At 39.7% G+C, this 26,977-nt stretch overlaps 1 pseudogene; it reads right to left on the bottom strand.

The window, feature by feature from the left end:
- The window catches only part of LOC118675709, a 30,861-nt pseudogene extending 4,308 nt beyond the window's left edge, over positions 1–26,553 (bottom strand).
- Between the last annotated feature and the right edge of the window lie 424 nt (positions 26,554–26,977).

The following is a 26,977-nucleotide window of genomic DNA, read 5'->3' as shown; positions in this document are numbered from 1 at the left end:
TCCTGGTTCATAGATCAACGCTCAACCACTGAGCTACTCTGACCTGGCCTTTTTCTTTTAAACAAAAATTTATAAATGAAAGTTCTAGCATTTTCTATCTCCAGTCCAATGGATGGACTTGTATAACTCACTGTCAGTGTCCTCCAGCCAGAGACCACCAAGAGGTAACTTGGAGTTTATTACTCATCACAGCAAGGGAGAACACACACTATGGGACAGTGGCACGTTTCAGTAAGAGGATGTTAAAAAGGCTTCTTATAGGACTTGGGCTTCCATGCGTGATTCTGAGGAGAGTCTAAGGAAGCAGAGATTCACTCTGCAAGGATGCTGTCAGGTAGTGAGGGTAATTCTATGATTGGGTATCTGAATGAACCTTATCTGTAGACGGGAAGAGGATAAAGCTGTACTTGGCAAAGAAGCAGTAGAAACTCATACAATCCAGGAGAGAGGGCTGTTTGGTATTTTGGGAGTTTTTCCCAGGGCCCATATTTGGGTCTGTGGTTAGACAAAATTATGAAGTGGCCCTGTTTTGTCTCATTCTACTGTGACCTTGTTTCTGATGCCACTCTGTGAGACTGTGAATGTGCCACAGGAGGAAAGCCTGGGCTAGCCACTAAGTTCAGTCCAGTCTGTGGTACCACTGAGACCTACCCTGAGGGTCAGACCAGTGCCTAGATTTCAGGGCCAACTGCTGTCTTCTCCACTACTTTTGTAGATATGGAGGTTTGGAATCAGGGAACCTGTGATTCAACCTCAGTGTCACCACTAACCAGCAGTGTGATCATGGGCAAATGACTTACTCTCTGTCACTTTCCTTTCTTACCTGCTGTCTATCTCACAGTAACATAGTGAGCCTTAAAACAGATAAAGCATCGAGCGTGCTGAGCAGATTAATTCTTATAGGGGGAGAACTCAGGTTGCAATAATAGCTTCTTTTTAGCTCTCTCTCATGGGAGATTCTTTTATTCATTTAAGAAACAGTTATTGGCCCTGGCCAGGGTGGCTCAATTGGATGAGTGTCATCCCATGCACCAAAAGGTCACCAGTTTGATTCCCAGTCAGGGCAACCAATCCATGTTTCTCTCTCTCCCTCTCCCTCTCTTTTCCTCTCTTTAAAAAAATCAGTACAATATATATATATATATATATATATATATATATATATATATATATATATTTTTTTTTTTTTTTTTTACAAAGGGGTGACTACCCTGTGCCAATCACTGTGTTAGGTAACTGTGCTAGGTGAATAAGACCTACAAGGCCTCTGCCCGCACAGAACCCACAATCCAGAATGGGTTTCAGACAATTAAGTGAACTATTAAACAGAGGGTGAAGGGCTCTGGGAAGGGGGTCTACAGGAATCCCTAAAGTAGCTTAGCAAGACTGGGCAATGACCTGTAGGAGAAAGGGATGTTTACGCTGGTATCTAATAGATAGACAGAAGTTATCTGGGGAAGAATGCTCCTGGTACAAGGAGCAACATAACTTAAAACAGAAAAGTGGCAGAGCATGGCACAGACTGTTTAGTGGGAAACAAACTAAAAAAAAAGAACAGAAACAAGAACTTTTTAAGTGCACCCTATATGAAACAATTTCTTTTCAATTCTTGCACGCAATTTTATGTAGCACTGCAATAGTAATTGTTGCTCATTAATTAATTAATGATGATACAAGGCTTTGAAAATACAAAGTACATTTGCTAACAAATTGATGATTAGCATGATTGCTGTTTCAATTTAGCCTCTGTTTACTCTCTGTTTACTCTCTGGACTTCCAACTGTCTGCTTGCCTTCTCGCACCAAAGACAGCTGCTTCACAATAGGCTTGGTTTGGTGGCTATTTTTGGCCTTTCATTCCCTTGGTTGTGAATGAGGTTAGGAATGACTAATAATGGAAAAGAAAAAAGTGGTCTGAATGACTTCCAGAGTCCTTTCCTAATAAGTCATTCTGCAATGCTTATTACCCTCCCACTTTCTGATACACTAAAATCTGGCTAAAAGGATTGGGATTCTGTGTGGTGGGGGCATCTGATGAAGCAAATGTATCAAGGGCTATTTTTGGTTATATAAATATATACATTTTCTTGATTGGGGTCCACCAAATAATATAACTTTTTGTGGATTCCACTTATTGCCTCTACCATGATGCATAATTTCTAGAGAAATGACTAAGTGGAATTCTAGCAGTTTATATCTTTACTAGAGGCCCGGTGCACAAATTTGTGCACCAATGGCATCACTCAGCCTGGCCTGCAGGATTGGGCCAAAACCAGATCTCTGACATCCCTGAGGGGTCCCGGATTGTGAGAAGGTGCAAACCAGGCTGAGGGACACCACTGGTGCACAATCGGGGCTGGGACGCAGGAAGTTGGCCAGCTGGGAAGGGAACGCAGGAGGGCTCCAGGGTGTGTCTGGCCCATCTCACTCAGTCCTGATCAGCCAGACCCCAGCAGCAAGCTAACCTACCAGTTGGAGCATCTGCCCCCTGGTGGTCAATGCACATCATAGCTAACAGTTGAGCAGCCTTAGCATATCATTAGCATTTTATGCTTTGATTGGTTGAACAGAAGACCGGATGACCAGGCACTTAGCATATTAGGCTTTTATTATATAGGACTAGTAGTCCGGTGCACAAAAATTTGTGCACTCGGGGGTGAGGGTGAGGAGTGGGGCCAGACCCATCAGCTCGACCTGCACCCTCTGTCATGTTCCGGGACCCCGGCCACTCCTGGCCTAGGCACAGGCCTACAGGCTTGGGCAGCCTGGCTCCCGAGGCCCCAATTTATTAAGAGAACAAAGTCGGCATTAGTTACAGCCCTCACAGAACCCAGTACACTGCATCTGTGCATACAACTGCCTCATTCATGTGCCTGCTTCGCCCTACTGAATTACTAACATCTTGAAGACATAGCGCTGTCTTATCCTGCTTCAACTTCAGTGCCTGGCCTGGTGCCATGGACCTGAGAGGGTTTGCTGAGTGAGTGAATAATGAGTGAGTGAATGAGTGAATGAATGAGCGAGTAAGTGAATGAGCAAGCAGCTACCAGTGGGGATAGTTCGCACTCTGCTCTGAGCTGCCTGACGCCAACCCCGGGAAGTTCCCGCCCTGCTCCCAGTGGCCTCACTCCCCTCTCCCGGCTGCATAGTTCCTGCAGGGCAAAGGCTGCCTGGGTGTGCGTTTTGGCAAATCAGTGCATCAGCACCTGTCCGCCAGGGATCCCCCCCAGGGCCGTTTGTGGGTGTGGCCAGTGGCAGATCGCTGGGGTTCTGGTGCCAGCCCTGGGTCTGTTCCCATACGGGCCACCTGCCACGCGGGTTGCAAATAGCAGGCCCGGGTGGCAGCGGGGCAGGTGGGATGGCGCTGTCCCGCCCTGCCTGCAGTATGCAAATTAGCCGCCATCTTTGTTGGTGGTTAACCGCCATCTTGGCTGGTGATTAATTTGCATATCTTGCTGATTGGCCAATGGGAAGGGTGGCGAAGTTATGGTTAATTACCATGCTTCTCTATTATTAGATAGGATACTTGATTTTAAAAAATCTCATTATTATCATCTTCTGCCATTAAAAAAACTCCCACCAAAAACTAGCTCTAATGAGTTTTGATTGTTGGTGAACATCTGAAAGCAATTAGTTTGTAATTAAACACTATCAAACATGTTCTTTGTTTCTGCAATGAAAAACCAGGATAAGCTGATATTTGGGTGCAGAATCCTATTGATAAGAATCATGTTGGTTTGGTTAGTAGGCCCAGTTTCATCAAAATGTGGGCTTTCACGGAGTCTAAAAGAAGTTTTTGGTGAAATATTCTCTGTGGTGTGTAGAAAGCACTCCTCAGTTGTCCTATGTGTCATGTGACTCATACACTTGGTTAGCTGCCTAGATAAGCTGATGGGATTTGGCTTGGAGGGGATGCACAAACAAACCTCGGCCTGCATATGGGTGAGGACATGTTTCTGTTGCACATTTTGAATCCTTGCAGCTATCTTTTGGCCTAAAGTATGGTCTGTATCATCAAGTGCTTACTTCTAGTAGGAGAGAAAAGACACACTCACAACTGTATTTATATTAAATTGAGTGGGTGGTGACAAGTGCAGTATGAATGACATAAATCTATCCTGACAAAGGAGTAGGGAAGGGAGAGATTAGCCTAGCTGGATAGTTTTCATGGCAGAGTTGGCTTTCAAAATGGGCCTTGAACAATAGGGGATTGTGGATGGGCAAAGGAAGAGCAGACCAAGACTTGGCAATGGCAAGAGCACAGAGGAGAGATAACAATAGATGTTCAGTCCTGACCTCTTATTAGGAAGGGCCCCGATTTTCTTGGAATAGTTCCAATTTATACTTTGAGACATATGATAACCGTGGTAGGCTGAATAATGCCCCTTAAAAATGTCTATGTCCTAATACCAAGAACCTGAGTTTGTCACCTTGCATGGTAAAAGAGACTGGAGAGATGTGATTCGGTTAAGGATCTTGAGATGGGGAGATTATTTTGGATGATCTGGACTGGCCCAATGTAATGACAAGAGTACTTTTGGCCCTAGCTGGTTTGGCTCAGTGGCTAGAGCGTCGGCCTGGAGACTGAAGGGTCCTGGATTTGATTCTAGTCAGGGGCACATGCCCAGGTTGTAGGCTCAATCCCTGGTAGAGGCGTGGAGGACACAGCCAATTGATGATACTCTCTCATCATTGATGTTTCTATCTCTCCATCCTTCTCCCTTCCACTCTGAAATCAAGTGTATATATATATATATATATATATATATATATATATATATATATATATATGTATATATATATATATATACACACACACACACACACACACACACATACTTTTGGAAAGGAGGCAGGAGCCTCTGAATTAGTAGTAGTTGAAGTATTGAGAGAAGGGACCCTGTGTCAAGGAATGCAGGCAGTTTCTAAAGCAGCAAGGGAACAGATTCTGGCCTCAGAGTGTCTACAAAGAGCCAGCCTTGGCAGCTCCTTGAATATAGTCCAATGAGACTGATTTTGGACTTCAGACCTCTGGGACTGTAATATAGTATATTTGCATTGTTTTAAGTCAATAAACTTGTAGTGATTTGTTGTAGCAGTGATAGTTAATTAATACAGTAACTATATTGAGCCCCTTTACTCCCTCACAAATAACTGGGTTTGGTGATACATTATGTATATGCTTATTCTATACATAGGCCACAGCAGCTTACAAATCCATGGTTCTGTCAAAATAACTTTAGGAAATAAAATTTAGATCCATCTACTCTGATTATCAGGGATTAGATTTTGGAGGTCTGAAAGGGGATCAACCCAGAGAGTATGGGGTGTGTTGAGTTACATGTGTACAAACATTGGGGGAATTACCAACTAACCAGAGTAAATGGGATGAGACCCCCGAGGATGCAAATGGGGAGATGGGATGGTACACAGAATCCTTTATTTTAACAGCTTCCTGCATTCAGATACCCATGGACTTTAATCAAAGGCTTAATTTGGCTCCAATCATGTCTTGTTCTATTTGTTGGACTCTGACATAGACAAAAAAGAAATGATGGAAAACATTTTTAGAATCATATTTCCAGAACAGTTGGGAATATTTATTTGCCTTTTGGATTCATGTAAACTCGTAAGAAGTTCATTTGCCCAGCAACATCTCTCAGTTCATTTTCCAGAACTGTATGGAAAGGATATTTTCTTCTAAGTAAATATCTCAGTTATATCTATCCTATATAATAAAAGGCCAGCAACCATAAGCGTAACAACCGGAACGACCACTCGACCAGTCGCTATGAGATGGGGGGCTGGCGAGGGGAACCGGGTGGCTGGCGGCGGAGGTGGGGTGGGACCCGGGGACTGGTGAGTGGGCAGAAGATGGGCCTGATTGCAGGCTAGGCCTAGAGAACCTACCCATGCATGATTTCATGCGCTGGGCCTCTAGTTTTAAAATAAATGCAGTAATGCTAATACCATGATTTCTCTAATTAAAAAGTCTCTTGAAATATTTTAGTCAGAAAAAAAAATCTCCTGTGACTAATTTCCATAACTTCTATATTGCTTGAGGGATCAAATCTCTGGTAAATTGTTTTATATTTATAAAATGTTTTCACTCTTCAAGTATTTCCCACAAATTTCTGAGGTATTCTTTGTAGAAGAATTAATTTAAGATGGCAAGTCTTTCCTATATGAGGCATAATGGTATCTTGGCCCAGTTTATGATATAATAGAGAAATTCATTTCAGTAGTGACTCTGTAAAGCAGTAAAATAATTCTATCTTTGTGACACTATAAAAGCCATCTATTTCTGTCTCGTTATTTCTTGAGCTTTTACATTTGTTTAAGTGCCTATAAATGAGTGATTGAATTATATACTAATTTTAGTTTTTAGGAAGATATTAAAAGATTTGTTTTTATATTTTAAGACCTCATAATATGAGTTCTAGGAAAATTATCATTTGGACTTATAAATTAACTATTTTTATTCTTTATGTTGACAGACTACTACTTCACACTATAATTATTCTACTAAAGAAGGCTATGTGGTTAACTTCTCACAGCACAGTATTTATGGTTCTGATCATGCATCCACTTAGTTTTATTCTATTCTAAATTACAGACATTGTTCATTAATTAGATAAATTATAGGAAAAAGTCAATAGAAGAAACAAGACAGCTATATAGAAGCCAAATAAAAATTAGATTATGGAACACCAACTAGCAAATATTAAAGTAGAAGGGCAGCAATTCATAAGCAAACTCTCATCTAAAGTAAATAAAAATATATAACTTATAAAAGAACAATTTTAAACATTGGTTAATGTATTATTCTTAATAAAAATTCTTTATAAATATTTAAGACCTCAGAATTAAGAATATTATATCTTAGCCCGGTCAGTGTGGCTCAGTGGTTGAGTGTCAACCTATGAACCAGGAGGTTATAGTTTGATTCCCAGTCAGGGCACATACCTCTGTTTCTGGCTACATCCCCTATGAGGGTGTGCAGCTGATCAATGATTCTCTCTCATCATTGATGTTTCTATCTATCTCTTCCTCTCCCTTCCTCTCTGAAATCAATAAGAATATATTAAAAAATATTAGATCTCAGAATCTGTGAAAATAATATAAAATAATGGTAGGTGATAGCTGGAAAAGAGCAAGTCATAAGAAGAAAATAACTGATTATTAAAAAACAAATTTACATCAAGACAAAGAAAGCAAATGAAAATACAATGACATAAAAATAAGTTTGAGTGGTACATTCTCACATATTCAGTAATTACTAAACTGAAAGGAAATTCTAATTCCTGGTAAATAGGAACACAATCCAACATGCAATCAGGACCATTCCCTTACAATAAACATCTTTATCCTTGACTTATTAAATGTTTCATTAGGATGAACAAACTTTCATCAAAAGAAACAAAGAGCAACAATTAAACTGAAACAACATAATGTGTCCTAAACATATTTTCAGCAATATTTAGGAATCTCTTTCAAAGGTAAGAGATTCCAATTTCATGATTGTCAATACTCTATCACAGGGAAGAAGACCCAGTGAAGTAACTCCCAGTGTACCCCTGCTTCTTAATGAAGACAAATAGTCTAGTCCAGCGGTTCTCAACCTGTGGGTCGCGACCCCTTTGGGGGTTGAACGACTCTTTCACAGGGTTCTCCTAAGACAATCCTGCATATCAGATATTTACATTATGATTCATAACAGTAGCAAAATTACAGTTATGAAGTAGAAACGAAAATAATTTTATGGTTGAGGGTCACAACATGAGGAACTGCATTTAAGGGCCAGAAGGTTGAGAACCACTGGTAGTCTGTATATGGAACTGAATTACTTGGGAAGTTTAGATATCTCACATAACTAAAGTCACTTATTAGAGTCCATTTATAGGTTTTGTAAAACATCAAGCTGGATCTTTAGGAATATTTCTAAATTTTGTGGGCTGTATTTGTAACATACCAGAGAAAGAATTTAGGACAGTCAGAGCCACTCAGGCTGGAGAATAAGAGTATATACTCTAACCCTTTAGGGGAAGCCTCCAGCAGTTCACATTACGAAGGAAGGATATGCCTTCTCTGTATGCTTGTGGGCCACGTTATTTTTTACAAGCAATTTGAATAAAATGCATACATTACCATTTCCTCTGTACCTACACTTTCTTCCCAGAATGTTTTTCAAAGTTCTGCAATGGTGATTTTCTCCAAATAGCCACTTTCCCCTTAATACTTGACAATTGCTTGTCTATTCCAGGTCTTATCCCTGTTCTATTACAATAATTTTCTTGGCCGCTCTCCACACATGCTTCCTCTCTAGTAGCTGGGATTTTTTGACCTCCGCCCATTGGTTCATCCTCACCCAATGCTCCGAGATCAACCAGCAATGAAAGCAAGTTTCTTCCCATAAGAATACTCTCCAAATTTATGAAGTGTCAACATTTTTTGAAAGGTGATTATTACATGCTGAAAATATATTGCGGAAGTAGTGGGAAACCAAAATATTGAGGAATATGGGAGAGAGTCAAATGGTGTCTCTTTTTTATTTTTTTAAAATATTTTTATTGATTTCAGAGAGGAAGGGAGAGAGAGAGAGAGAGAGAGAGAGAGAGAGAGAGAGAGAGAGAGAGAGAGAGAAACGTCAATGATGAGAGAGAATCATTAATGGGCTGCCTCCTGGACACTGAGCCTGCAACCGGTTATGTTCCCTGACCGGGAATCAAACTGTGACCTTCTGGTTCATAGGTCGATGCTCAACTACTGAACCACACCAGCAGGGCTGGGGCCTCTCTTTTAGATACTTCTTCTCCCAGCAAACATGCGCCCAGGCCCTTCCATATGAACTATATTGGAACCTTAGCTCTGAACCTCAGTTCCTTGACTTTGTTGCTTCTAGATCTCTTTGATGTCACCTACCTGCTTTGATCTCTAAGTTGTGCCTTCTCTCAACCAAGACTCAGTGGTTGATGTGCTCTGATGACATCTTGCTGACTTCTCTGTTAGCCACTGCTTATCTAACGTACCACATATTGTCCATTACTCTATTGAAATGGTACACTGTTTTGTCATCTCCACAGTCCTTCCTTGCAGTGTTATCTGCCTGATCTTGATTTAAACCCTTTTAATGTCAAAGGGTCACACAACACCAACAGTTGTGTGAAAGGTAGTGGTGGTAATAAGGAAGTGGTTGGAGGAATGTTGGGCACAACTGTACTAAAAGCACACCCCATCCCTCTCCCCAGCCTTTTAGGGTGATTTAGACAATTTACCGGGAACCTTCACTGCAATAAAACACACAAGGTATTAGGCTAGCAGAATTATAAACCGCCATCTTAGTTTCTTACTGATTCTATATTAACAAATAGTCTGGCTAAATTCAGGAATTCATTCCACCTTTATTTCCCTTCAACATTTTTAAATCAGCCAACCCTTTGCTAAAAGTGATGCTAAATAATACATGCTTAATGCTTTCATTTGGGTTCCCTGGGAAACAGACTGAGATGAAGATTTGTGCTCAGGAAATTTACTGGGGTGTGCTCTCCTGAACAACTGCTTTGAGGGAGTAAGGGAAGCAAGTAGATGTAGCACGGGCTCCAGTTAATATCAAAGGAAGTTCTGGAGCTGGGATGATTCTTTAGAGTTGTTCTGATTTGAAGCAAAGAGGCCTAGCCTTTTTGTACCACATTGATTAGTCATCGGAGGTGGAATGCCCACAGGAGAGGGGGTGTAAACTTGATTGACTCATATCCCTTTCCCTGAGGGCAATTGCTAGACAGGTCAGAGCTGTGAGCAGTTTGCAACCATACCTTGGAGCTGATAAAATGTATGCCTCAGTCCTGAAAGGTGGATCTGGACAGCTTCCCACAGCATGTACATACACCCATGCACACCCATGCACACACATCCTATATAATAAAACCCTAGTATGCAAATCGACTGAATGGCAGCATGACCAGTCGCTATGATGTGCACTGACCACCAGGGGAAAAACGCTCAACGCAGGAGCTGCTTCCTGGTGGTCAGTGCACTCTCACAGGGGGAGCGCCACTCAGCCAGAAGCCGGGCTCATGGCTGGCAAACACAGTGGTGGTGGTGGTGGGAGCCTCTCTCGCCTCCACTGCAGGTGGGAGGTAAGGAGCTAGGAGTCCCAGACTATGAGAGCCCTGGGGGATCAGGCCTAAGCTGTCAGGTGGACATCCCCCAAGGGGTCCCAGACTGAGAGAGGGTGCAAGCCAGGCTGAGGGATCCCACCTGCCCCACTCCAGTACACAAATCTGTGCACTGGGCCTCTAGTTTATACATACTTTCACATACACAATATACATATAGACATGCACATGCATACACATGGACACATACACATATACATATACAGCTATATTGCTGCTTATCATGGTTCCTTGATTTCACTCAACAGCTTCCTTGATCTTTTTATTTAAATACAAAATTCTTCAAGAAATAAGTTAGTACTGTTTTAACAAAAAGTTCTTCTGGAAATTCCAAGTTCAAATCAGGTTATTTTATACTGTACTCAGTATCAAAAAGTCATTTTAGAATCTTTAAAAATAGCATTTCCCTACCTCCACATTCTCACCACTACCCCAGGCATCACCAGAAAGCTTTTATAATAAATGATTTGAAATGTTTCTAAAGGCATTTATTCCACAGAGAGAACCATACCCTTATGTACAGAAATATATATCTCAGCTAATGGCTAATGATTACACTGACTAAGGCATGATGAGGTCGCCATGTTAGGTTAATATTAAGAGATATTTCTCTTAAGCCTTTTTGGATCTAAGTGTCAGAGTGGTTATTTCTCTGTGTTAAAAATCCTATATTCTTTTTAATTTATAATAAAAAATTCCATTAAAGTGGCACACTGAGTATAATTTATAACCTTGGACTCAATTGTTTAGTCCACTTTTGTTCCTAGCTGACATTGTCAAAAAACTTAAAAAAAAATAAGACTTTGATGATACCTGACTAATAATAATTCCTTTTTTTGTTATTGTAATGAATTTGTTACTGAATTAGTTGGATTCATTGGTTAAATTTCCTATCTTAGTAGAAAAATGCATTAACATAATACATCTATATTGTAACAAATTATATCTTACTGTGGTCAGTGAAATGAATGTTTTGGGAAAAAACAATGACATTTGATCACAATGAAAGCAAGTTGGTTAAGAGCTGGTGTTTTTCTTCACAAACATTGAATTTTTTTCCTTTAGTAACTTGTCATAGTCAGGGTCAGATTTTCTCATAATATTTTTTCTAAGGTGTCTAGGACACTGCATCAAAAATCTGAGTTCTCTCTTTTGATCCCTTGTGATTTCATTTTTATACATTTGCATTATCATCATTCTGTAATTATTATCTTTGGCATAGTGGTGGGCATTAAAAAATGGTAAGATAAAAGGTAAGATAAGCAGAAAATGTGCTCATAACTGGAGAGTGTAAAAAAATCCTATCTAATAAAGAGGTAATATGCTAATTGACCCTTATGCCATTGCAAAGATGGCAGCGCCCACAGCCAATAAGGAGGGAATATGCTAATTGACTTCCACGCCCTCAAAGATGGCGGCACCCACAGCCACACAATGGCAGTGCCCAGTCCCCTCAGCCCTGCTGGGGCAGCAGGCACACAGCCTGGGGGCGGGCCCGGCTGCTCTGCATGCCTGCCTTCGGAGACTCCCAGTTCCCTCAGCCCCCCAGCCATCCAGGGCTGGCCTGAGGCACAGGCAAGCCTCAGATGGTGGCTGCCAAGCCACCTAGGGCTGGCCCGGGGTGCAGGCAAGCCTCATATGGTGGCTGCCCAGTTGCCCACCGCTGCCTGAGGGTCAGGTAACCAGGGCCGACTGAGGCTTGCACTGCCGGCAGTGGCAGCAGCAGAGGTGTGATGGGGCATCGCCTTCCCCTGATGGCCAGGTTGCCTACCACCTCTGAAGGATCCCGGACTGTGAGAGGGGGCAGGCCGGGCTGAGGGATCCCCCCTCCAGTGCATGAATTTTCATGCATCGGGCCTCTAGTAGTTAATAAATAACATTTATTGAATACTTAATATGTGGCAGGCAGTGTCCTAACAGCTTCAATATTTTAACAATAGCACGAGTCAGGGATTATTTCTGAATTTTTCTCAAATTGAGGCACAGACAGGATATGCCCAAAGTCACACATTTTGAGACTGGGATAGTCCAGCAGCCGGTGCCAGAGGAAATGTTCTTTACAACATTACACCACAATTGCTTTTAATTAAGAGACTTGTAGAAGAAATGATATATTCCCCTCTCTTTTACTGTATTTTTGAATATTTTCACTGTGATAAAAATTGTTATTTCTGATTTAAAAAAAATTTTTTTTTTATTGATTTTAGAGAGGAAGGAAGAGGGAGAGAGAGATAGAAGCATCCATGATGAGAGAGAATCATGGATCGGCTGCCTCCTGCAAGTCCCCCACTGGGGATGGAGCCCACAAACCCAGGCATGTGCCCTTGACCGGAATTGAACCTGGGACCTTTCAGTTTGCAGGCCGACACTCTATCCACTGAGCCAAACCGGCTAGGGCTGATTTTTTTCTTGAAATATAAAGGAGTACTATAGGAAAAAGAAACAATGGCTAAAAACACATGATTAAAGTAGGAAGGCAAGAATTTAAATATATGTAGGTAGTGATGTGTAAGACATTGGGTCACTTTCCAATCTTTCCTCATAAGAAGTCTAGTACTTTGGAGTACGGTGAGGAAGATGTCAGAGCTAGAAATATTGGTATTAGTTATTACTTTCACTTTTTAAAATTGTGGGCCTTTGGCTTTGCTAATGTTCTACTTGAACCTGAGGCTGGGAGAAAGGTGCAATGGACTAACCAACAGCCACATTTGTTGAAACTAATGTTATGAAACTGGTCAATAATGGCTGATAAAACATTTACATCTACAGCCTTACTCTTGATTACCCTATAAATTTCCTGGATTCTAAATGGTGTGAAGTTCAGAGAGCGTCTATATTTAACTCAAAGTAGCAAATTTATTCTTAGGGTAGAAGGGGGATTTAGACCTTGGAAAAATGGCCCTCAGGAAGAATGTAATACTCATTGTTCCTGTCTATTTCTCTTGACTGTTTCTTCAGAAATGTAATACTCATTGTCCCTGTCTGTTTCTCTTGACTGCTTCTTCAACATCTCTGTCTATTGGCCATTGCTGTTTTATCTTTTAGACAAATAGTGGTTTTAGTGTACTATGTCGCAAAACATCTTTTTAGCACTATTCAGCTGTCTTACTCTGTTCAGTCTGCTATAACAAAATACCAGACTGAGTAGCTTATAAACAGCTGAAATTTATTGCTCACAGTTCTTAAGGCTGGAAGTCCAAGATCAGGGAGCCAGCATAATCAGGCGTGGACCATCTCATGGGTCCCAGATTTATTGTTGTATCCTCACATGGTGGGTAGGGCTAGAAAACCCTGTGGGATTTCTTTTATAAGAATACTAATACCATTCACGAGAGCTCTACCTGAATGACCTCAGCACCTGCTAAAGGCCCCTCACCTTCTCACACAATCACATTCTAACACCATGTACATCAGAATTCTAGCATATGAATTTTGGGGGAGACACAAACATTCAGACATTAGCACCAACTTTTTGTGTGTGTCAGCCTAATATTTTATGTAGTAAATAACTTTTTCCTATTGATAGAACATTTTCTCTCTCTTCCTTCTTCTTTAATACACCCTTCCACCCTCCAGTTTAAACAGCTAGGTGTTTTGAGCTCATCACCTTGGAAGAATATGACAAAGTGAGAAAGAGAAGCCAAAAGTGTCATCCTGTGTTTTTCTTTTTTTTTTTTGTCTGAAAAACCCTATGATACTTTGGGAAACAATCACAAGAGAAAGCAAGACCTCTTTCTCAAGACTCCCCAGAGGAAAAGCATCTCCCAAACCTGTATTAAAGATGCAGAGAGGCTAAGAAAATAGCAGAGAGGGTAAGAGGATGAGAAGAAGATGCTGGACCTGAAAAGGCTAATCCAGTCAGGAGTGAGGGCTGTCTTGGAGCAGAAACACTATGAGAAGTATTTTCAAGCATCCAAGGACATCTGAGAGTGGAGTCTGTTTTCTTTGTTACCCAGGGACTCTGCCATATGCCTTTCCCATTTGAGCCTAATGAAGATTTCCCTTATTGGGTGACTGTCTAACAGGAGCATTATTGTCCATCCCTTTCCAAGCCTTGAATCAAATCTAGACTCTGTTCAACTATACTGTATAAATAAATTTCCCTCTTTTCACTGGTTTTCAGCATTCACAGAAGAAGAGTGTGTCTTTGAACACTTAGATCATGTTGATGGAATAGAAAGCCTGAATGGAACTAGCACAAGGTGCCCAACATTCCACAAATGGGGACAATGTAAAGCCCATACACTTATTTACTTTTTTTGAAAAATAAAAATAGCTATCTTATTTGATAAAATGGCATTTGATTCTTCTTCCCCCACCCTCTACCTCCTTACTTATTTGGATGTTCCTTTTCAATCATTGCTTCTTTTTCTATGCATAAAATACCCTTTCACTCCTCTTCTCTTTTTATTTTACACAATTTGGGAGTAGAATGACCTTATATACTCTCATGATATTAACTACCTTTAATATTGCAAAGATTCTCAAATCTGTTCCACTAGCCTAGACTCCTTTTTAAGCTCAAGGTCCACTTACTGGTATAAAGGTGCCCAATGAATATCTCCTCTTTGATGTACCACAGCCAGTTTCAAACTCAGAACAATCATGACTGAGATCATTATTTTATCCACTCCCAACTTTCTCCTCCTGTGTCTTAAAGAATGTCACCACCATTCTCCTAGTTTTTCATGTTAGAAAAACTGGCAATTTTTTCCTGTGGCCTTCTCCTCCATCCTCATATCTAATTAGCCTTTTAATTCAGATTCTTCTACATTTGTAGAGTTCTGATTCTCACGTTTTCTTGTATGGATCACTGCCATCAACTCTGTATAGGACTTTGTGCTTCTATTCTCCAATATTCCAAAAAAATGCAAATATGCTACTCTCCACACAGCCTTTGGGATAAAACCTTCAATCTTAACAAGTCCTATAAGGACCACTCTGAGGTTAGAGGTTAGTGTGGTCTTTCTGAGGCCAAAGGTTGATAGACAAGGAGGATAGGTTTGATAGACACCAAGTTGGCCTAGGAGTTAAGGATTTCAGGCTCTGTTTGGACCTCAATTTATTACATTATCAGAGCAAATCACTAGCCTTCTTCAGGCATTAGTTCAATTTTGCAGCTTCCTTGGGCATCTTTGGAAGTCTCAGAAACTACATTCAATACCAAAATAATTTTATGTAAAAGTAAATTTTATGTGGTCAAGTGTTGGATAAAGGATCTTGTTGTAGAAACAGAGGCAGTAGAGCAAAGATCAGAGGAATTTTCTCCCCCTGCTATCTGGAGGTTACATGAGCCACAGACCTCCCCATATTCTATATTTTAGGTATCACTTTAGGGATGAGAAGGAGGAAGAGCAGAAATCTGAAGTACATAAAACAGAGTCATCCAAAGGAGATTTTTTAAGAAGTCAGATAGGGAAATGAAATTCTGGGAGATTAAACATTTCAAATGAATAGAGATAGTATAAACCAGAAAAATCAAAATTGTATAATCAAGAAGTATAAATTGCTACTACTACTTAGGAGGATGGTAGTTTGAAAAGAAGGTTGGGCATATTTTAGAGATGAAAGGAACCACAGATCATTTGCATATTTGAATGTCCTACCTTTATGGTGGAGAGTCATCTGCCTCTGGGTTCTCTCTCTCTCTCTCTCTCTCTCTCTCTCTCTCTCTCTCTCTCTCTCTCTCTCCCTCTCCTCTCTTTTTCTCTCCTCTCTCTTTCTTTCAATAAAACAATTGTTACTACCAAAGCAAAAGACTTCTTTCTGTTTTCTTTTCCTCTTTTTCCACTTCCAGTTCTCATCCAAAAATCATCTTCCTTGCTTGTATTTGCACATACCCTGTATCTCCTGCTCTAAAGGAGAAAGAAGTTTCCTGTTGTATGCAGGAGGCCCACACTGGACCTTGTTCCAGCCCTAATTTGCCTGAGATATGTTTTTTTCCTCCTTCCCTTTTACCACTTTTAAGACAGGAAAATTCTTACAGTCAAAATGTCTTATAAGTTTCTGGGTAGAGGAGAGAGTTGTAGAGTTGTGACCATTGTCATTTCTTAAACATGAGTGAACTAAGAGACACATCATGATATCCCTAATTCTATTGTCTCTCAGTTAAGCTTTCTTGCATTTGGATCCCTAATTCTTTGCTTAGAGTGTCTGCAAAAAAATGTCTTTATGCTACAGTACTGAAATGAAAATAAATCCTGTACATGGGAGATTGCCTGTCATATACTAGTACACCAGGTGATGGAATGAAAGGGTATTTATCTTGCCAAATCTCCTGGAACAGATCATAGGATTTTCAAAGCAGGAGGAGTTTGTGTGGTTAATTTGTTTTCATATAGGGCCGTTATTTAGTTATGGAATATCAATCTATCAAAAGTTTCTGGCTAATTTTTAGGAGAAGTTATTTGACCTAAAATAATGGAAAAAACAAAACACTGAGTTTAACCAAATAAGAAATGCAGAGGAGGAAATCCTAATATAATTTGATATGGCTTGAAATTTACTGTTAATCTTAAAAAGAAGTCAAGGCCACAGGCACTGGTGAAAAGCTAAATATAACCAACAGCCAAATGTGGAAAGTGATTTAGAAGGATCTCTTGACTCTCATAGGCAAATATTGTCAAGAAGGTTTAGGTTCAAATTCTGATTTAGGTATTGAAAAGAGAGAGTTTAGTTTTAAAGGAAATGAGTACATTTAGTGTAGTGTTTCCATTTTATCCCTGGAAAGATCCTATGAAGTAAATAGTGTGTCTTAATAATCAGTGGCCTCTTAGACTCAAGAAAATGTGGAAGTTATGTCACTCCCCCTCCTTCATGATCTTGCCCCTGCTTTCCAACTGATCGCTCAACACTCCTATCATTGTACAATTCAGCTTCCTAAACAATTCCAAGCTTTGTAAATGTACTATGCTTTTTAACTGTTAAGATCTAATATACATCCTCTGCCTTTTCCCTATGTTCAAATGCAATATTTCTGGAACACTCCTACTCATACTTTAAGGCCAAGTCAGACATCAGTTCTCTAGAAAATCTTCCCAGACTATGTAACATCACTATATTGCACTCTATGCTTATCTCTGGCACTGTACTTATAGTGAAATCTTATATTTTTCCAAGGAGCAGTTCAATAACACATAAACATAAGCAAACATATTTTTCATGCAGCATGGCCCCTAAATGGAAGCCAAATTCTTCATCTGGTGCTTAGCTGAAGAATCTATGATCTGTTTCCGTACTGGGGTATGTGATCACAGTGCGTGATAGATCTAGTGATCTATTACAGTTTTTTTGTATAGAGTTGCAGGCCTCATTTTGCAGAACTCTAGATGTTTTAAGCAGTGTGAGAGTTATAATTCAAGGAACCAGTCCCATACATATTCATCAGAGTGTTAGAGGCACAGATTGAAAATTTCAGAATAAGTTCCAGAATAATACTGCTACCTGGCCTGCCAGCAACGCTGCTGCTTCTCTCAGAGTAGGATGGTGGAATTAGGAGTCCATTGCTGACCTATTGAGTTCAAGAACACAGTGTCATAGCTTCCATTCAGGGGGCAGGAAGCTACCACTATTGCCACTGCACCTACTTCTAGATCCCCACAGAGCTTGGTTGAGCTGCACTCTGGAATACTGGGGGGAAAGCCAGGGTCTCAAGGACTGTGCCTCTGAGAAGCAAGCAGCAGGAAGATGGGTTCTTCCTCACTTGTGGATTCAGGTGCATGCAGAGGATGAAAGGACGGAGCCGGTCTGCACCAGGAAACCTGGCAGGAAGAGATTTGGGGCAAAGTAGCTTTTGTTCTCTAACTGATGCAAGTCAGGAGGATGCTTTAGGAAGCTGAATTGGATGCTAAATGCTAATACCCTATGGTCCCATTACCAGGTGTACTGTGCATTTCAAGCATGGTTAGGGCCTTTCTTGGGTAACTTTCTCTATGCATTAAAACCTACATAACTGCATGTCTCACATAACTGCAAATCCATGATATATTCTAAGACAGTAGCCTCTTCGTTTTTCAATAGACTTTCAGTTCTTAACAGAAACTGGGCTTTCTACTCATCTTTGTGACACAATGTCTAGTACTGTGTCTTGTCTAATAAACGAACATATGAATCAATAAACCAGTGAGCCATGGCCAGGTGGCTCAGTTGGTTGGAGCATCCTCCTATAGACCAAAACGTTGCGGGTTTGAGTCCTTGAGGGCACATAACTAGGTTGTGGTTCGATCCCCAGTTGGGACACGTATAGGAGGCAACTGATGGATGTTTTTCTCTCATATCAGTGTTTCTCTCTCTTCCGTCCCCTCTCTCTAAAATCAATAAACATATCCTCGGTGAGGATAAAAAAAAAATAAAGTGTAAATATATAAATAAACCAGTGGATGATAGAAAAACTGTATCCTTTTGTACTTTTTTGAATTGACAAATCCCTTTCACTTTTGTCTAATTCAGTGGCAATTTTTCCTCCCCAGGGGACATTTGGCAATGTCTGGAGACATTTTTGGGTGTAACTATTTCAGGGTGGAGAACTATATTGGCTTTGATTGGGGAGAGACCATAGATGCTATTGAATATCCTGCAATTCACAGGACAGCCCCTGCAACAAAGAGTTATCAAGCGCAAAATGTCAATAGTGCCAAGGTTGAAAACTCTGCTCTAATTACTTCTTCCTCTTACTTCTGTCTGCCCAATATTCTTATGTCAATAGAGCAGAACCCTTGAGAATCTGGACTTTCTCAGAATTTAAATCCTCATCAGTATTTTTCCTCTTTGGCAGGAGTTTCCCTCATATTCTCTCATTTTATGTTAATCATTCTATTCCCATACATATTTATAATGGACTTCAGGAACACAGACTGGCCTTTAAGTCCTTACATTAGAACTAGAGGCCTGGCACACGAAATAGTGCTCGGGTACGGACCCTAGGCCTAGCCTGCGATCAGGGCCATCTTCCCCAGCTGCCAGCAGCCAGCCCTGCCCCCCCCACCCCCACCCCCCACCCCCCAGTTCCCCATTCTCCATCATCCAGTGATGGGAGCCTGACAGCTAGGGGAGGGACCTAGAGGTTGGCTGTTCCCACCCACTCCCTGGCCCCACCCCTGCCACAGGTGGCCCTCTGTGTGTGGGTCAACTGGCGGGGTGAGGGACTTGGCCTGGCACCACCCTCATCCCCTGCTACCCACCCAGGGTCCCCATTTGCCATTGGTGATTGGATCCTGCCAGCTGGGGAAAAGTACGGAGAGGTGGTCAGTGCACCTCATAGTGACTGGTTGAGTGGTCATTCTGGTCTTTCTGCCATTATGGTCACTGGGCTTTTATTATATAGGATGTTACTAGAGGAAATTTTTGGAGTGTCACTCTCCAACTTCTTAATCTCACAACTCTAGATTTGAAATTAAAATTTCATTCAACTTAGAAAATGTTTCAAAAAAATGAGAGATGTTATTCTGATATATTTTGAATGTTGATGGCCAACATACCAATTTTATTGAATTAGTCAATTTTTTACTTCCACCCCTCCCTTTAAAAAAAATACAATTTCTTGGCCAGTAGTCTTCAAAAACAATGAAATTCTGACTTTATAATTAACTTTTTAGAAAACCCAGGACTTCCTTTAGTTCATATAAATATATTCATTTTTATAATTAAATACTTTGGAAATATAAGTATATCATAATTAAGTAAATACCATGATTAAATAGTTATAATAATTAAAACATAAGTAATTAGCCATAACTAAAATCTTATATGTCTGTGAACACAACAGTAAGCCAATAGAGGCCTTAAAACTAGAACTATATAAAACTCATTTTATGCATTCCACAAAGCTTATTGAGCAACTACTATTCCCTTTTGCTTGCCATCGAGAATACATTAGTGAGAAAATTATGTATATCGTCTGAACTCTCATAAAGTGTACATTATTTAGTTAGGTCTCCCAACTAGATAATCATACAAGTAGTATTTAATTACTATGGTGACAAGTCCTGTAATTGGAAATCATAAGGTGCTATGAAAATAAATAGGGAATCTATTTCTAACTTAATCAGGACATATTTCCTTAAGAAAACAGCAATTAAGCTCATACCTGCAAGATGAGTAAGCGTTGGCTGTGCACAGTCTGGAAGAAACACCATTTCTGGCATATATAATATCTAGAGGCAAAAAGAGCCTGTTTGTTTAGGTAATACAAAAAAGGATTTTGGATTTAATACTCAGTACTGAGAAACCATCAAATGGTTTCAATAGAAGAATGATTTGGGGCATGGTTGGGGCAAGGAAAAGCGAGTTAGAGGAAACTAGTAGAGTGTAATTTGAAGAGTCCAGGAGAGAGATGATGGTTACTTAAATTGGAAAGCACTTAGATGTAGGAGGCTGGGTAAACTGCGTCCAGCACGGCCAGGGAGGAGGGGCTGTGAAGGATTAAAGACAGACAAGAGAATACAGGTGAGGCTAGATGGGACACTGTTCTCGGATGGAGAGATAGTGCCACAACCTGTCAGCCGAAGTTTTATTTTATAGTCAGATCACACAAAGCAAAACAAGGACAAGATGTTTACAATGTTCTTTTGAATTTCAAATCTGCTTCTTTCCTGTTGTTGCCATTCTCTGAACTCTATCAAACCTTGTTTAGGCAGCACTTGCTGCACCCCCTGCAGCCCACATCCCTTAGCAACCTAGGACTGCAGGGTTGGACTGTAAGGTCAAGCTTACAACCATAGCCTTTTGGCTATAACTGTGCTGGGAGGGCTTTGCCCTCCAAGCTGGGACTTGTATGTGGCTTTGCCACAAGTCAGTCCGAGGCTTGAACCTGTGCAAACGCTGTAGCCACTCTCCACAGCAGGGCAACTGGATTTGTGATTAATTTTGGGGAGTAGGAGTGGGCCAGAATCACTGAAGGACAGGGAAGTATTAAGGATGGTTCACAGGTTCCTTTCTGACTGGAGCACCTGGGAATATGTTGGTACCATTTACAATGATTCAGAATGCTAGAGGATAAGCAGTTTTGGGGCAAGGTCTTTATAAACAATAAGTTTATTTGGGGGCATGTCATATTTGAGATTCTTATACTCATTCAAGTGTCCCATTTGGGTCTATGAGTCTGTATCTCAGAAAAACTCTGGGCTGAAGGTACAATTTTGAAATAATCTCCTGCAATAGTAAGGATAGTATTTGAAGATAAGGGAGTGGATGAGATCACTTTGGGAAAGAATTAAAAAGGGCCCAGGACTGAGCCCTGAGGATGTTCTATACATAAATACTGAGTCAAGGAGAAGTCAGCAAAGCAGCCTCACAATAAATCAGAAGAAAAACAAATTAAGTACAGGGACATGGAAGGCAAGCAAGAGATTGTTACTAGAGGCAAGAGTGGAAACCTATGTACAAAGGAAACTGAGAGTTCAAATAGGATAGATATGAACATTTTCATTGACTTGGCAACATGAAGGTCATTGGAGACTTAATGCTAGAGTTTAGGTATTAGAAACAGAAGCCAGATTGGAGTGGGCTGAGAAGTCAATAGTACAAAGAAGTAGAAATTGAAGCTATAGCTATATATTTTATAAATGGGAAAATAGATATACTTTTAGTTGGAGATTTGTACTCTAGTAAAATTTAGATTTTTTTTTTATAAAATAGGAGGGCAATAGTATGTTTAAATGATAATGAAAAAGGTCTAGTAAAAAAGAAAAGGCATTTTACTTATATATTTATTTTAAATTCTTTATTATTTAATGTATTATATACATCTCCTTTTTCCCCCATTGACCCCTCCCTGGCTGCCCCAAACCCCAAGCACATGCCCTCACTCCACTACCTGCCCCGTCTGTGTCCATTGGTTATGCTCATATGCATGCATACAAGACCTTTGGTTGATCTCTTACCCTCTCATCACCTGCCTTCCCTCATAGGTTGAAAATCTATTCTATGCTTCTATGACTCTGGTTCTATTTTTGTTCATCAGATTATGTTGTTCATTATACTCCACAAATGAGTGAGACCATGTGATATTTATCTTTCTCTGACTGGCTTATTTCACTTAGCATAATGCTCTCCAGTTCCATCCATGATGTTGCAAACAGTAAGAATTCCTTCTTTTTTATAGCAGTGTAGTATTCCATTGTGTAGATGTACCATAGTTTTCTAATCCACTCATCTGCTAATGGGCACTTAGGCTGTGTAGCTATTGTAAGTTGTGCTGCTATGAACATAGGGGTGCATATATCCTTTCTGATTGGTGTTTCTGTTTTCTTGGGATATATTCCTAGAAGTGGGATTACAGGGTCAAATGGGAGTTCCATTTTTAATTTTTGAGGAAATGCCATACTGTTCTCCACAGTCTGTATTCCCACAAGCAGAGCACAAGGGTTCCTTTTTCTCAGCATCCTTTCCACTTGTTGTTTGTTGACTTGTTGATGATAGCCGTTTTGACAGGTGTGAGATGATACCGCATTGCCGTTTTGACTTGCATCTCTTGAATGATTAGTGACCTTGAGTATGTTTTCATATGTCTCCTGGCCTTCTGTATGTTCTCTTTCAAAAGGTGTCTTTTTAGGTCCTTTCCCCATTTTTTGATTGGATTGTTTATCTTCCTTTCATTAAGTTGTATGAGTTCCTTATAAATGTTGGAGATTAAACCCTTATTGGAGATAACATTGGCAAATATGTTCTCCCATGCAGTGAACTTTCTTGTTGTTTTGTTGATGGTTTCTTTTGCTGTGCAGAAACTTTTTATTTTGATACAGTCCCATTTATTTATTTTCTCCTTAGTTTCCATTGCCCTAGCAGCCGTATTGGTAAATACATTGCTACAACAAATGTCTGCTATTTTGCTGCTGATTGCTTCTTCTAAGGTTTTTATGATTTCTCGTCTTACGTTTAAGTCCTTTATCCATTTTGAGTTTATTTTTGTGTATGGTGTAATTTAGTGGCCTAGTTTCATTTTCTTGCATGTATCTGTCCAATTTCCCCTATATATTTATTGAAGAGGCTGTCTTGACTTCATTGTGTGCTCTTGCTTCCTTTGTCAAATATTAATTAAGAATAATGGACTGGGTTGATTTCTGGGTTCTCTGTTCTGTTCCATTGGTCTATATGTCTGTTTTTGTGTCAGTACCAGGCAGTTTTGAGAACAGTGGTTTTATAATATAGCTTGATATCTGGTATTGTGAACCCTCCAACTTTGTTCTTCTTTCTCAAGATTGCTGCAGCTATTTGGGGTCTTTTTTTTATTCCAGATGCATTTTTGAAGAGTTTGTTCCAAATCTTGAAGTATGCCTTTGGTATTTTAATGGGGATTGCATTGAATCTATAGATTGTTTTGTGTAGTATGGACATTTTAATGATGTTGATTCGACCAATCCATGAACATAGTATATTCTTCCATTTGTTTACGCCTTCTTCTATCTCTTTTTTCAGTGTCCTGTAATTTTCTGAGTACAGATCCTTTACCTCCTTGGTTAAATTTATTCCTAGGTGCCTTAATTTTTGTGTTGCAATGGGATTGTTTTTATTTAGTTTCTCTTTCTGTGAGTTCATTATTGGTGTATAAAAAAAGCTATAGATTTCTGGGTGTTAATTTTGTATCCTGCTACATTGCCGAATTCATTTATTAAGTCTAGTAGTTTTTTGATGGAGTCTTTAGAGTTTTCTAAGTACAATTTCATGTCATCTGTGAATAATGACAATTTTACCTATTCTTTTCCAACTTGGATGCCTTTTATTTCTTCTTCTTGTCTGATCACTATGGCTAGCACTTCTAGTACTATGTCAAACAAGTGTGGTGAAAGTGGGCATCCCTGTCTCATTCCTGTTCTTAGGTGAAATGATTTTAGTTTTTGCCCATTGAGTATGATGTTGGTGGTAGGTTTGTCATATAAGGCTTTTATTATGTTGAGGTATGATCCCTCTATTCCCACTTTGCGTAGAGTTGGATTTTGTTAAATGTCTTTTCTGCATCAATTGTTATGATTATGTGATTTTTGTCTCTCAATTTGTTTATGTGTTGCATCACGTTTATTGATTTGTGGATATTGTACCATCTTTTTATCCATGGAATAAATCCCTTTTGGTCATGGTGTATGATGTTTCTACTGTAATGCTGGATCCGATTTGCTAGGATTTTGTTGAGGGTTTTAGCATCTATGTTCATCAGGGATATTGGCCTGCAATTCTCTTTCTTTATAGTGTCTTTATTTGGTTTTGGGATTAAGGTAATGCTAAGCTAGGAAGTGTGCCTCCCTCTTGAATTTTTTGGAATAGTCTGAGAAGGATATGTTTCAGTTATTCTTTGAATGTTTGATAAAACTCTCCTGTGAAGCCATCTGGCCCCAGGCTTTTGTTTGCTGGAAGTTTTTTGATTACTGCTTCAATTTCCTCCTTAGTTATTGGCCTGTTGAGTTTTTTTGATTCTTCTAGAAAGGAATTTTAGAGTAAGTTGCCATTATGTTATTTGAAGTGAGCTAGCATCTCTCTCACTCCACTGGCCTGGAGATTGAGTACCTACACATGCTATAGGTCTCACCTCTCACACCCAGTCCTTCAAAGGGATTTAGATAAATATCCACAGGCAAACAACCAGAGTAAAAGTGGATGGGAACCAAACAACCAGGAGAGTCCTTATGTGCTGGTAACTTCCTCAGGAATAAATAACATTTTGGAGTTAGTTTTTCAATCTTGTCTTGGACAGTGTAGGAATTGAAAGATTCTCTAAACTCCCAAGATGCAAAAGGCAGTTTTGGCTGTGATAGTGGCAATGGCAATATATCAATAAGAATTTCATTTGATTACAAGTTACAAAAAAATCCAACTACATTGGCTCAAACAAGATGGGTGTATTTCTCATATAACAAATCCTGAGGTATAGTTGCTGGTGTTGTTTCAGTGGCTCAAACAATGTCAGGGCCAGCATCTTTGTGATTCTCTTGATCTTTTTCCTTACATTCACAGCAGAATGCTGAAGTTCCTGCAATTATTTTTGCTTTCAAACAGGAAGAAGGAAAAACTGCATAGCAATGGCTCTGAAGAGATTGAAAACAAGTTGGCATCTGCAAAAGTGAGAAGAGGAATCATCAGGAGGGAAAAAGCTTTGTGGGCCTCTAACCCATTCCCTGGAGCCTCAGAAGAGTATCATACCTGTTTTACACACCAACATATTACCAAGTAGTTGGCATGGTGCCTGGTATATAGTAGGCTCTCACTGTCTGTTTAATTAATGAGTAAAGGAATCATCTATGACCATATGAGATAAATCCAAGATGATAGTAGTAAGAGCTAGTGTTGCCTCACTCAATTTGGGACTTATTTCCATGGAGTTGGAGAGATTTGGCAGATTAAAATAGTTAATTTTCATAGACTGGGAGGAGGACACAGTCTCTTCCTTTCCAGTGCATGCCCTTGAAAGAGATCTTTTTAAAAAACCATAGAATTGAGAAGTTTGGGATTGAGATACATTTCAGGGCTTTGTGGAACTCGGATTCTTACCCACTGATGGGATTACAGAACATGCTGGGGAGAGGGTTCTGGTGTAGCCCAGTCTCATCATGTCCACATATGTCTTTCTTGTCCTTAAAGGACATTCTGCATATTTAGTTAACAAAGACAGCAGAAGATTTGGCTGGGGAAATTTCACTCCTGATTAAAGATTCCATTTGTCTGTGATTGAGCTTGTTTTAATAAAGTGAAAGAGAAATGAATCTGAGACTGCGTAATTCTTTGGCCCCTTTAGATGACTCATAGTGAATTGAATCTTTCCAGTTTTTTCAGTCTTCTTGAGGTTGCTCAGTAATATAGTATTCAAAAAATTATAAATACATTGGAATTGATTTTACAATTGTGAAAGTTCAATACCTATGAACTAATTAGAGAGAGAGAAAGAGAGAGAGAGAGAGAGAGAGAGAGAGAGAGAGAGAGAGAGAGAGAGAGAGAGAAGGGGGAGCTATGCAAGTTATCCTGTCTCTGAATCAGTAATTTACAAAAATTATTGTCTAATTATTTTGTCCATGTTATTTTTGACTTTCTTTTTATTGTTGTAGATGACAGAGTTTTGATTAGTGTTTCTGCAAAACATGCTTTTTCTGAAAGCAATTTTCAGTGAACTGGAAAAAAAAAGCCAACCAAAATACCTCCTATTTCTCCATAGAAATTAAAAAAAAAATTAATTTGTTGGAAATCATAAAAGGGGCAGAATATTACAGCAAATAAACAGAAGAAAATTAGTTTAAAACCCTTTTTCATATATTTTCTCAGGTTGGAGAGTTTTTTTTCAACTTACTATAAGAAAATAAAGAGTAAAAACAACTATAGTTATTTCTCTAGCCAAATTATAACTTGTTCCACTCACCTGTGTTTGAAATTTGGGCTAAGGCATAATCAATTGTCTTCATTATACCAAATAAATTCTATAATACAATTTTATTCTATATTATGATTAGTTCTGTGGTGGGAAAAAAATGGGGGTTGTGAAAAGCTTGACCAAAAATGGAGGAAGTAGTGAATAATTGGGAAAGTGTATTAGGAGGCTACCCTAAGGAGATAATCAGAGTGGATATTCAGTCCAGGATAAGATATGTAAATTTAAGCAGCCAGACAAAGGAGAAAATCAGAAGGTGAAGGGTGGTTGTTGGCATGAATTGGAAACAGAAATCGGGACCTGGGGAGGAAAGTTTGGGGAATGGATAAGGTGGTAAACAACCATGAGGGGAAGTTGGACCAGGGCTCAGGCATGATGGTTAATTTTATGTGTCAGCATGACTGGACCACAGCCTGCCCAGGTAAATGGTTAAATATTATTTCTGCGTGCGTTTCTGG

This window comes from Myotis myotis, unplaced genomic scaffold (genome assembly GCF_014108235.1).
Source record: "Myotis myotis isolate mMyoMyo1 unplaced genomic scaffold, mMyoMyo1.p scaffold_m19_p_2, whole genome shotgun sequence".
Taxonomy (NCBI): domain Eukaryota; kingdom Metazoa; phylum Chordata; class Mammalia; order Chiroptera; family Vespertilionidae; genus Myotis; species Myotis myotis.
The sequence above is the reverse complement of the archived record's forward strand: the minus strand, read 5'-3'. Positions and strand labels throughout refer to the sequence as shown.